The following is a 12,999-nucleotide window of genomic DNA, read 5'->3' on the forward strand; positions in this document are numbered from 1 at the left end:
ACCTCCTGAACTTCTCTGAAATTTCTTCTGCTGTGCTGGCCCTGGATTCTAATGATGTGGTGTCTTGATTGGTTTGGGGCACTTTCTTCCCTTGTCTTTCCATATTGCTTGTGTGTCTTCCTTTCTACACTGTGGATCTGATTATGGTGCTCCTGTAGGGACCCAATATCTCTCCTTTGAGGTGAAGGACAATGTTAACAGATCCCAATAGAAACAATCTACATCCTAAAAACAAATGTTTGTTATTATGACTTTTACAGTTTGCTCACAATGTTCAGAAATGGTGAATTCAGTTATTACCTACAATAGGCTCAGTAGGTTTGTAAAGGGTTTACAGTTTCTGATGATGGACAGAGGACCAGGGCTGAGGAGTAGGAGATATGCTGAGGAGGTAAGAGGTTACATAGAGTTATTATAGCTTAGGAGGAGTGAAAGAGAGATCTAAAGAGGAAGATTAGTAGCAGGAGGAGAGAGAGGAAGTTATTTGGGGTAGACAAATAAGTGGGAAGACAGTAGAGTATGTAAAACAGACACATATACATATTAAGAAAAATAAAAAATGTTAAAATTGTAGAAATTGGTGGTAAAAAAAGAAAAAAAAAGGAAAACAAACAAAAAGAACTTACAACACAACTGTAATAGACCATGCGGATGCCCCTGTCCTCAAACCCTGACTCATACAAGTACTTGGTCTCACATAAGCTGGGGCTGGAGGGCAGGAAATGGAGAGGGAGGGAAAGTCGTGAAGGGAGAAGCAGGGCCTGTTTGGGTTGGGGAGCAGTGTCTTTCCTGCTTCCCTTCCCATCCAGCAGGTGTGGTCATCTGTCGTCAGCTGGTATCTTTGCCCTCAGGATGGAGAAGGTAACCAGGGGGTCACTGGGTCAGGGTATCCTCTGTGGGGAGAGGGGGGAGTTAGAAACTGGGTACCTGGCCAGCCGGAGTTCCACACTGGGAGTCGCCCCATTGATGATGGTGATGAAGGTGGCCCAAGATGGAGGTCCCTGCTTTCAGCAATGGGGTGTCGGGTCGGGTCAGGGGAGCCAGGCGATGGCGTTGGATGATGAGTTCAGAGATGAGCTCTGTGGCATGCAGTGTGTGGCTGTGGCTGACTCCGGAGCCTGTGTGACGTCCCCGGGTGTAGGTAGGATACTGCGCCTAGGGGACTATCTCTGCTGATGCAGAGTCCCAAGATGGTGGCAGCCAGGGAGCCCCACGTTGGTAGGTGGGAGTGGCGGCTGGAGTTACTGCGTGTGGGAAGCTGCCCAGTGTCCTGCATGGGAGCAGTGTACGTGATTTCTGCTTGGGTGCTTGGCCGGAAGTTCTGTGCGGGTGCTGATGTCCACAGTCCTGCTCGGGTACCCTGCTCTGATGCTGAGGCCTGGAGCCCTGCACAGGCATCGTGGCTGTGATTCCTGTGTGGGAGCAGGAATACCTCTCACAGAGAAGCAGTCTTCTCACTACTTGAGTCTGAGGTCACAGAGTGACACAGAATGCTGCCTCCCTCTGGCCCGCCATCTTGGATCCTCCACCTTTTAGAATTCTTGTCACCTGGATAAACTAACCACTCTGCACTAAATTTTGTTGGGTTTTCTGTTTCTAGTTAAAAGGGACCAGAGATATGGGCAGTGAACTTGGAAAGCAGGGCACTTGGGGTCTAGCCTGAGCTCTGTCTCATTTGATGTGTGGCCTCTGGCAGGTTTCTTTTCTGTTCTAATATCCAGTTTAACAGCTTTTAAAACATGGAGGTGAAACTTGATGCCCTGGACACTCCATGTGAAATGCCCTCAGGGGTAACATCCTGCTTTTCCTCGCTTGAGATGCACCTGCCAGATCCATTGAGGTTGCAAGGAAGAGAAGGCTTTCCTGTAAGCTAGGCAGAGAGACGGTTGGCTGGAAGAAGGAGGAGCAGGGTGACAGGAAGTTACTACAGCATCGGCTGGAGCCATTGCAAAAGACAGCCTTGGCTCTAAGCCCACCCAAGGGTGGGGTGGAGTGGGCTCAGGAGGGTGGACACAGGTGAGGGCAGGCTGGTCCTTTGCACTCGATGCACTTGAATACTAGTAGAATTCTGCGTACATTTACATGCTGATTTGTCACTGGGAAGGTGATGTTGGGGAAATATTGTCACCTGGGGTGAGTCTGGCTCCTTGAGGGTCCACCTGCCACGACACTGGCCCAGAAATGCTCCTGGTAGAGTCCTCATTTCATTTGAATGTGCAGATTAATCAGTACTGGGACCAGTATTTCAGAAAGCTTCTTGCTGTGATTTTGTAATGATACGTTTGGGCTTCATAGCTGCAAAGCATCATCTTCTCGAAAAAAAGAAGATGAATATATTCAGAGAAAGGTAGCCCCTTCTTGCCCCTAGTAAACATCATCAGATGATGAAGAAGAGGACGCAGACCTGTCTCCAGCAGTCCTGGAAGGTTCCATTTCCTGGGCATTTTATTCAACAGTGACCGCCTGACAGTACACGGACGTTGTGCCTCTCACGATGTTTTTTGGCTGATAATATCTTTCTTTCGTGTTCTCAATAAAAACTGAAGCAACAGCAACAAAAACAGGGCATTTCTGGGCTCCTGGACATGTTCCCGTCGTCTGATTTCTTAACTGGACCGTATTCCCAGGTTCACAGGACCTCCCAGGGGAGGGACGGCTGAGCCTTCTCAAGCTCATCCTCCAGGTGGCCTTGAGTCTGGAAGTTCCGCAGCCGGCAACAAGCCAGAGAAGTGGGCCCAGTGGGGCCGGAAGGCGGGACCCTGGCCTCACGTGGTTGCCACTCCCTGGCCCTGGCCTTGGGCATTCATGTCCTTCCACCTTCCCCATCAGCCAAACAGGACACTGATGCCATCAGGGTCCCTCCTGGGCACTAGTGACTACCTGGGCAGGGAGATTCTTCGCAGGTGACCTCTACCCCCAGCCAGGAGCACTCCCTATGTGACAAGCAGATTGTCTTCAGCATTGCCATGTCTCAGGGAGAGAGGGCAGAATGGCCCCAGATGCCACCTGTCCTGTGGCTGGGATGCTGTGTGACCCAGAGGGAGCGGACACCTCAAATAGGTCAGACAGGTTCCACACCTCGTGGCCCTGGGGTCTTCCCAGCGGCCCTTGCTCTTCACTTAGAGGCCAGTGCGTATCTTCCTGCTGAACCAGGGCCCAGAACACACACGTCTGTACTCAGCTTTACGGTCCTCAGTTCTCACTGATGTGTGACTCGCAGAGGAAAGCCCACCAGGCCAGAGCTCACAGCTCAGTGGATTCACACAGGTGGCCTAGCTGCAGGACAAGAGCATCACCCACGTCCTGCGGCAGGACGGGACCCCCTCCCCTGCCCCAGGTCACCCAGGTTAGCTCGCAGAGCTTGTGGAGCTGTGTGACAGAGCCAGGCAGGTGGCACAGCCGTGGCACCCACTCTCCCTCCGAGTCCGTGGGATCCGTTCCTGTCCCCACCCTGCCGGCTCACTAGTTCTTATCGCAGCATGTTTCATTGTTCAGGTACGTGGCAACTGCTTGTCTGTGCTGCTGGTGACAGGCCTCGAGGGAGCCTCCAGGTTGGGACTGTGAGTGGCACCATGTGAAAGGTGCACGTGTGTGTTGGTGAGTGAGCACTCCTGTGGGTGTGTGGCCAAGTGTGGTGCAGGTTCCTAAGGGCGAGCCCCTGTCCAGGGCGAGAGGATGCCAAGCTCTGGCGAGTGAGTAAGAAGACGGCCAGTGCTTGGAAAAGCCAGTGAGAGACGTGACCCTCGCATCCCCAGAGAAGATCGTCAGCAAGCAGAGGACCTAGGTTCTGGGCAGCTGAGTCTCCTGGGAAATGTGCCGAGAACCTCGATGCCCTTCCTTGACCTCCACCAGCCACCACGAGAAAGGACCACAGCAGGTGCTGGCGAGGGGTGGAGCCCCGGAGCCCTGTGGCAGCATCTTCTCTGGAACTTGGAAGCCGTGGAAAGGTAAGGGGGCAGCGCCATACACTTGTTCATTGTAAAAATCGGATTTTATGTGAGTGAGAAAAACAAAATAAAGGGCCTGTGTCTGACGAGACCTCAGCATGGAGAGGGAGGCCCTTGGCAGGGAGCTGAGCTGAGCGGGTGCCCGACTGGGAGCAGGCAAGACCCTGGGGGAGGGAGGAGCTGGGCTAGGGGCTGTTTAGGAAAGGGGAGGGGTGTGGAAGGAGAGTGGCCTCCTGCTTCTGTGGCCCTCAGGACAGATCCTGACAGGCATTCCCAGGTCCTAAGGCCAGCACAGGCCTTGAGGGACACTCTGGAGTTTATCCGGGCCTGTAGGAAGGGGTGGGCAGGGAAAGGGTGAGAGGGCAGTGACCAGGGCCTCCTGGCACACACAGCACCCAAGCCATGACCAGCAGTCAGAGAGAGGGGCTGGAGCCTGGAGACCCCAGCAGGGACCCGAGGGGCAGGAGCTGACTGACCAGCCCTTCAGTGAGGGGGGAGGCCTTGCCAGACCATTCACCCTCATGGGACAGGGAGCGAGATGGAAATACCCACATTTGATGGAAAATTGGGGTCAAGCTGGACAGAGTCGTGGGTGAAGAATAAGTGGTCTTCCCTGGAAGGCTGGGGACGAGGAAGAGCCGAGCGCAATTGCAGCAGCACAGAGAAGTTCACTTTGTGGAGTGGAGCTGCAGGTCACAAGTCACCGGCTCTCCCTTCTGCACCCGCCAGGCGCTGTGGGACCTGCCCCCGCCAGCCTGCCTTCTTCATGACAAAGGTGGTCGTCACACCAGGTGCTGGAGGACAGGCCAGGTTCTCTCCCTCATGCTGCGTCCAGTCTCATGGAAGGAACAGACAAAGAGACTAAAGCGTGGAATCACTGCCCTGTTCAGTGTAGGACGTCACCCCAGAGGGTGGCTGAGGCCCGGTGCTCTGAGATGGCCACCTTGGAGTAGGCTTCTCTGAGGAGGCTGGAAGGATGAGGAGAGAGTCCTTCCAAGGTGGACACACAGGAGAGGTGGGAAGTAAGGGAGTGGGCTGCACAGAGCCCCCAGGCAGGAAAGGGAATCTCCAGGGAGTGACAGTGTCGGTGGTGGCTTAGTGGCCAGGGTGGAGTGCATGGCGTACTGAGTCCTGTGGGCCATGCGGTGCAGATGGAGAAGTCTGGGGGTTGTGTGGTCCAGGAAGCCTCCGTTGAGTGACTGACAGAGTCGAGACAGCCCAGCCGTGGGCCTGGGGAGTAGAGCCCTTAGTCATGGCGGGTACACGCTCCCTGAGCAGCTGGTCACCAGCAGGTGGCTGGCATAGCTGATGCTGGGAGGCAGGCAGGCCTGAGGCCCTCGTCCCCAGGACCACTGTTTCCGTCCTGGTCATCTGGGTTCTGGGTCTTCCTGTGGGTCCTGTATCTCCAGGCTGTTGACTAGTAGCATGGTGAGGAGGAGGTCCTGGAGTCGGCCAGGCCCTGTTCCAATCCTGGCTGAGTTATCTCCTTGCTCAGCCTTAGCCCTCCCACCTGGGAGGGGGCCTGGAGGGAGAGGAAGTGCTTAGCACAGAGCCCAGAAGAGGGGATACACACACACACACACACACACACACACACACACACACATATCAAATGGTGTCGTGTGTGTGCATGCACAACACAGCCAAGTATTCATTAAAAACATTTTAGTTATAAAGTTACACTCTTCAGCATGAAGATTTAAATTTTTGAAAGATGATATAAAAAGGGAAAGAAAAGAGTGTATTTTAGAAAGCATACTTAAATTAGAAGTAAATAATGACTAATTAGCACATAGCTTTTGCATATTTCACCTCTTCCCATATATTTCTTAAAATTTGGATCTTACTGCAGAAACATTTTTAAAATCCTCCTCATTTAACAATATACTGTGAATGTTTTCCCTGTGGTTAAATATCCGTCTCCGGCGCTGGGTCTAATGACTCATTGCATTGTGCCCACGCACAACAGAGTTTCTGCAGGGCTCTGAGTGGTGTCTACAGACACAGGCAGCGTGTGCAGGGGTCTCTCACACAGGGACCAGGACAAGAGGCCCAGGAGCCCAGAGGCCTCCCCGGGACACAGGGCTTGAGGCACCCACTGCCCTCCAAGGGGCTGCTCCCAGTCATACCTCGCTGTGTACAGGGCACCCAGCTGCCCTGCCTCTGGCCGCAGCGAGGGGTTGTCAGAGGACACCGTTGCCAGTCTGGACGTGTAGAGACTGCGACCTGCGGTCTTAGGCTGCATTTCCCAGGACACTCAGGACGCCGAGCACACCGTTCATCGGCTCTCCATTTCCCCTTCCAAGGCCTGCCTGCGCTCTCTGGTGGGGGGCATTTCTCCCACTTTCTCAGGAGTTCTTCACACATGCTAGCTACGGGTTCGTCACCAGCGTTGTGCACGGCCCAGGCATGTTTTTAAGGCTGGAACTGGTCTTCTTCTGTGCTTTCTGGCATCTTTTGCCAAAGAAAGGAGTTGGTGTTCCAGGAAGTCAGGCTTACCAGTCGCTCTGCCTGGCCTGGGTGTGAGGTGTCCAGGAAGGGTGGCTGGCGGCAATCCCACAGTGCTACCCACGTGCCTCCCAGGGCACTGCGCAGTGGCTCGGGGACACTGGAGGGCTCCCTCTGCACTGGGGGCTTCATGATCACAGAACGGGGCTCACGGTCACATCCACGTGCTTCCTTGCATCATTCCTCAGAGTTAGCAGAAGTTACCCGTGAGTGTCCTCCAAAGAGCGCCTGGCACCTGGGTCACTCTGGATTTCTGTGATCAGCATGATTATTGTGGCTCTAACAGTTTCACTTTTCTTTTTAGTGTTTTTTAGTGCCTCAAGTCCACCTGCTGTTTATTTGTGTATAAGGTACAGACATAATTTGATTATTTCCATACGACCGGCTTAAGATCCCTGCGTAAGTCCTTGAATGATCCAGCTATCCGTCAGCAGTTTGCAGGTCTTCTTTTGTTTCGTATTAGGAATTGCTGTACCACTGGGCCACATCCCAGCCTTTTTATTTTTTTTTTTATATTGACATAGGGTCTTGCTAAGTTGCTGAGGATCTTGATAAGTGACAGACACTGACTTCACACTTGTGATCCTCCTGCCTCAGCCTCCTGAGCCGCTGGAATCACAGGTGTGCGCCACCATGCCTGGCTTGCCAGATGTCCTGTGCTATCTTGTTCCAGGTTCTGTTTCCATCCCCAGGGCAATAATGCATGTTCAGTCAGCGGAGTCTGAACTGCAGGCACAGGAGGTTGATCCTCCCTCCACATTCCTCTCCAGAATTGTCCCTCAGCCTTGTTCAATGCTCATGTTTACAGGAATTACTTACCAAGTTCCATGAAAACCCAGTGGCCCAGGATGACCACGGTACTCACTGGCACACGGCTCCCATCAGAGTGGTCATCGCGCTGCTCACATTCTATCTTGGAAAGTTTCACAGCGGAAGCCTCCGGTCTGCAGGGGTTTATGTGCCTGTGTGGCGGCAGCACCGCGTCTCCTGGCGTGTGCTGGCTCTCCGCCCTCCAGCCTTTCCTCAGACCCTCCCGGCCCACTATACCGCTGGACCTAGAAGAGAGCAAGTTTTGCAGACTGGCACACAGGCCTTAACTTTAAAACAATTCCTGCCAACCCAGCAGGCTAAAAACAGTGTTATTCTAATTTGCACTTTGGGGATTTACTGGGGAGGCAGAGCTGTTTGTTTTTACATGTTTATGGATCACCTAGGTCTGTTCTTGGTGAGCCAGCCCCTCTGCCCGAGTGGACACGCTGGTGCCCCTTCAACTTCCTGTAGTGGAGGGCAGGGAGAGTGATGGGGTTGGCTGAGAAGTACCCTGGATACGTTTGCCTGGTGTCAGTCAGACGGATGCAGACAGGACTGTAACTCATTCTGCCAAGCAACCCCTGCCCTTGGGGAAAGGGCCCGGGTGCTGTGCACGGGGGCTCACTGCACAAGGAGTCCAGCCAGCCTCTGCTCTCGAACACCCAAACGCCACCCTCTGAGGGTGCCTCAGCGGGTCCTCCCACCTGCTGACGTTGGCTGATTCTGTGGCGCGAATTCCCAGCACCCTTCCCGGCCCCCACGTGCTGCATGTGTGTCCTCTCTTTGGGTCCTTACGATACCATGTGGGAGGTGCCCCGGGGCGCTGCTGCCGGCAGGAGAGGAGCTGAGCTGGTGACACCTGAGACACTTGGCAAGGCCCAGGGGTTCTTGAGCCTAGACGCTGCTCTGCACACCCACCCTCTCTCCTCCCCAGGCCCTCTCTTTCTCCAGGTCTTCCTGGAGACAGGGCCCTGCAAAGCGAGAATCAGGTGTGCCAGGCGGGAGGGAGCGGCCCCGGAGACTCTTCTGAAAGCCTGGTTACAGGACCCTGGAGCCCCTAAGTCTCTTTGGGACCCTCTGGGCCCTGAGTCTGTGGTGGAAAGCCCAGTCTGTACTGGCCCGGTTTCCCTGGTGGGGCCCAGGAGGCAGCAGCCCTGTGAAGTCCCCCGGGTCTGGGTGCCTTCCTGTCTGTGCCTCAGGCCTGCTGTGCTTTGTGGGGGTCTTCCTGCTGCCATTTTGAGTGTGTGCGGTGACAGCCCGCATTGCCGTCCCACCCGGAGCCCTGTCACGTCTGCCCCACTGACTCACACAGCTCCTGTCCACGTGCCACCCTGCTCGACTGAGTGTGGGTGCCCAGGAGCAGGGCTAGGCCCTCACTTGCTGTCCTCATCTGCGGCAGCCTCCCTTTGAGTCAAAGGAAGGGGTTGCTAAGTGGCTAGGGCCACGAAGCCAGGCTTCCTGGGAGGCGACGGCGCGCGGTGTCCAGCCTCCTCGGCTCTAGGCACTGGGGAGCTGGCAGGCTCGCCTCACGCAGGTGCCAACGTCGGGTCTGCGCAGATTCCTGACTGTTCTTTGGCCAGTTTCTGCCCAGCACCGTGGACTCCACTCACTCAGACCAGCACCTCCTTACCCTGGGGGACGTGAACCTGGAGGACGTCTGCTACCGTGGACCCCACGAGGCACAGCCTGGCCACCCAGGGAGACCACACAGCCTCGGGAGCCGCGTCCAATGACTCTGAGCTGCTGGGAGAGAAGAGCATGGGGTCCCTTGTCCTCTGTGAATTACTGCTGCAAATCAACCTGGCCAGCAGCAGCCACCGTGGCCTGAATGGCCCGGGGCAGGCCCTGTCCTCTGGGTGAGCCTCAGCTCTCGGGGACAGAGAGCAGCAGAGAGAGAGCATCTCTGGGAGGAGAGGAGCTCCTTTCTGGAGGTTGGCCCAGCACCCAGGGTCCCATTCTGGCTTTCCACCCTGGGCCTGGGGGTCCGATTCCCCTAGGAGAGGGGGCTGAGCTCTGCCCTCCGTCCCCACCACCGCTCCTGCTCCTCCTCTGGTGTCCAGGAGTCACATCCACAGCACGCTGCAGTCCTTCTGCATCCATCTTTAACTCCTGCCATAAGTATTCCCGACAAGTGCTTGTCCCTGGCTGCGCCCTCTGCCCAACTCAGAGGGCCACGCCTGGCTCCAGACCTGAACCCTGCTCGGTGCTTGCCACCGTAGCTCTCGCACCTCGGACCTCTCCTTATCCTACCTGTATCTGAGGTCACGTCTCAGGGCATTCTCGCAGGAGCCTGCTGACACCGACCCCTCCTCTGCCCGAGTTTCCATTGCCCCTCTGCTTGACCATCAGACGTCCCCCGGCCTTCACAACAGCTCCCACACTGCTAAGTGAGACACAGCTGGATGTTAGGAATTCCTTCACCCTCGGCAGCCTGAACACCTGTAGCTTCTTCAGAGACTCACCTAACCTTGCGTGCTCCTCCTGCCTATGTGACAGAACGTTGTGCACACCTACTGCACATATTTCCTCCACACTGTTCCTTTCCTCTGGCCTCTGACAGCCAGCACACGGAATCCTGAGCCGCAGGAAGTGCAATCCAGCTCTGTCCCCCAGGGAGCTCACTATGGCATCGCCATAGTTACTCTTTAGGTGGCTTTCATTGTCATTGTCACCCTTAATTGAGAAGTGGGGGTTTGCGGCCTGGCATGGTACCTTCACGTACGTGTGCAACATGGAATGTGGTCGGGCTGCCGGGCACGCCATCCCTCATGCCACAGAGTGGATGTCACCCTCACTGCACTGGGTTTTGCTCTAGATTCAGGCTCCGCCCAAGCTCTGCCTCCTCTGCTGGTGATGAGAGGCTGGTGGACTCCGTGCTCGGGTCCTGAGGCACCCAGCTGTCCCAAGCCCCTCCCTCCCTGCGTCACCCCCTCCCTCACAGCTATTGGCTTCTTGAGAAACTTCAGGACGATGTGGTCATCCTCAGAAGCCTCATGCTGGATTAAGTCCCTACTTTCACTGATACAGGTTTGATCTGTCCTTCCACTGTCCCTCCTATTTAGGGACATCCCGCGTGCTCCTTTGCCCCCTCTTTTCTCTCTCAGCCGAGGTTCATCCTGCTCCTCATGAAGCCTGTGTTGAGATCCTCCCGAGGTAGCCGAGGTTGGCGGTGGTCTCACGGAATCTTTATTCTATTTTCCTAACTGGTCGCGGATCCAGTATTTCTCTCCAGGTTACCTGGTGAGCTCCGGTCTTCAGCACCTCCCAGCTCCCAGCTGCCCTCCTCTTTCCCCAGATGGGCCTCCTCGGGGTGGAGGTATTGTTGTTTCATTTCCCACAGATCACCTACAATGTGGGATTTCTTTCATTAGAACCATGGGCTCTACGAGGCCCTTACCTTTGGGTCCAACTGATGGAGCTCTTGGAGCGACGCTGCGGGAGAAGGTCCTTTTGCACCTCGATTCCTTCTCCTCCGGATCCCGCCCTCCCTCCACCGCATCCCTGCTCTCCTTCAGCCTCTGCCGAGGGGGTGTTTGGTGGCCCTGTGGGGCTCCTGTCTCCTGCCTTCCTCCCCTGCACGTGGGTGTCCCCCAGGCTCTGAGCTGTCACCTGTGCCACTGGGAGATGCCTCTCCGTTTATTAGGAAGTTACCTGTTGACTGTTTAGCTGGCTGCACATGCTGTGCTAGGTCTCCTGACGCCTTCTCTCCTGTACTTATTTCCCCGGCCTTTTCTCTCTTTGCCTTCGGATCACATTGTCTTTGACCATTTTTCCCAGTATCTTGGAGGCACGTGCCCTGTTTTTATTGCAGTAATAGTTACCTTTAAGCATCTAAAGTATATCTTCTACTGTTCTGTTCTTCTATTGTTTTAACAAATACCTACCCTCCTATTTCTGCCATTATCGGCATCGAGAAGATTAATATCCACTGTATTCCTTTCACATAACACAAAGGAAACACCACTTAGAAATGCTTTTGGTGAAAAACAAATAAAGCACAGAAGCTTTGCTCAATGTGGCCTAAACAACTTATTGTTTATTTTTGTAAAATGGTGAGAACCCTGGAGACAGGCAGTTCTAGCACTGGTTCAGCAAGTCAGCAATGTAAGTGCCAACATCTCTGCAAATCTTTTCCTCATGCTAACAAATGGCTGCCACAGCTCCAGGCATTCTATTGACATCCAGGAAAGGATGAGTAAGTTTCCAACTGTTTCTGTCTCAGAAGTCCCAGCACCTAGAAGACTCCTGTTAATGCCTCTGGCCAGAATTCTGGCACATGTCCTTGCCCCCAAACACAGAAGACACTCAAAGAAGGAGCGTCCTTCCTACCCAGGGAGTGTGGGCAGAAAGGAAGAAGGTGCTGACTGGGGAATTAGCACCCGTTGCTTTCTCCCCAGCGCATAGTAGGTGGTGAAAAACATCAGCTCAACAACCTTTCTCAGCTTATTCACCAAACCCCTCCTTTGAGTGGCTCTGCTTAAATTGCCAAATTCCATATCCTTTACTCTATGATCTCATTTTTTATCTACGTTTCATTCCAACATGATTGCCTTTTCTTATTCCATGTAATAACAAAATACATTTTCTCTCAAATAATTTGTATCAAGTTATCTACGAAAAAAGCTCCTTCAATAAAAAACACATGTAGCAAAGACCATCACAAGCATCAGGAATAAACAGACAGATAGCGATCTTGCCTGGCGATGCTGGCTGGTGCTGTGTGCTTCCGTGCTGAGGGACGTGGTCTTTGGTTAACTCGTCTGTGGCTTCACAGTGCGATTTCGGGGACCGTAGTTGCAGGAGGCTGGCAGAACTGTCCTGTTTGTGTCCTGGGATTACTCACATAGGTGAGGAGTGTTCTTTAGGCACTATGCAGTCTGGCTTGTTTGGATTTATTTATGTGGAAGTTTATGTAATTATATACACAGTTGCAGTTTAAATAAATACTAATCCATTAAAATTCAGTTTCACAGAATGGAAGAAATTGGTGCCTCTCCGAGGTGCTTATGAGGGAAGGAAGCAGTCAGGCCGTGTGGGCTCAGCCTGGGCTCCCCCCCAGCCATGGGGCCCGAAACGTCTGCGTTTTTACAAATTCCTGTATAAAATCAGGTCCGTCCATGATAGGATTATGGTGGGGATTAGGGGTTTGATGAAAGGATCTGAATACTGAAGGAAGTCGTCATTTCAACCTCGGCAAGGGCCTTCTTTCTTGGTAAACCTCCATCTCAACTTTGGTTGAACAACAGAAATGGAGGTAAACTCTGAGGAGGTCCCAGCTCTGTGCTCCAGGGCCGTACAGGGACCCACCTGGTGCGTCTGCGCCCAGCAGCACGGCTGGCCACGGCCCTCATCATGCCCACTGTCCCTGGCTGAAAGGCCCCTTCCCCAAACACCTTGCTGGGGTAGCGCTGGGCATGCCGTGTGCCTGTGAGGGGCCGCCTGAGGGCCGGTGTGGACAGCTGCTGAGGACAGTCCACCTGGGTGGGCTGGTGGTGGTTTCTGCCCACAGGGAGGAGGGAACTGAATGCCAGTGTGCCACGCTGCCCTTGAGGTCTTCCTAAGCAGCCCAGAAGTCCAGTGCCTCCCGCATTTCCACCTGTACCCAGGGTGGCCAGTCCTGGGACAGGGACAGCACCTGGGACCCCAGCTTCCAACTTCCAGTTTCCGCCCGCTGACCCCTGTGCGTCCCTGCTGTGCTGTCCCTGTCTCCACCGTGGGCCTGAGTGTGGCGCCC

The sequence above is a fragment of the Urocitellus parryii genome, chromosome 6 (genome assembly GCF_045843805.1).
Source record: "Urocitellus parryii isolate mUroPar1 chromosome 6, mUroPar1.hap1, whole genome shotgun sequence".
NCBI classification, from domain to species: Eukaryota; Metazoa; Chordata; class Mammalia; order Rodentia; family Sciuridae; genus Urocitellus; species Urocitellus parryii.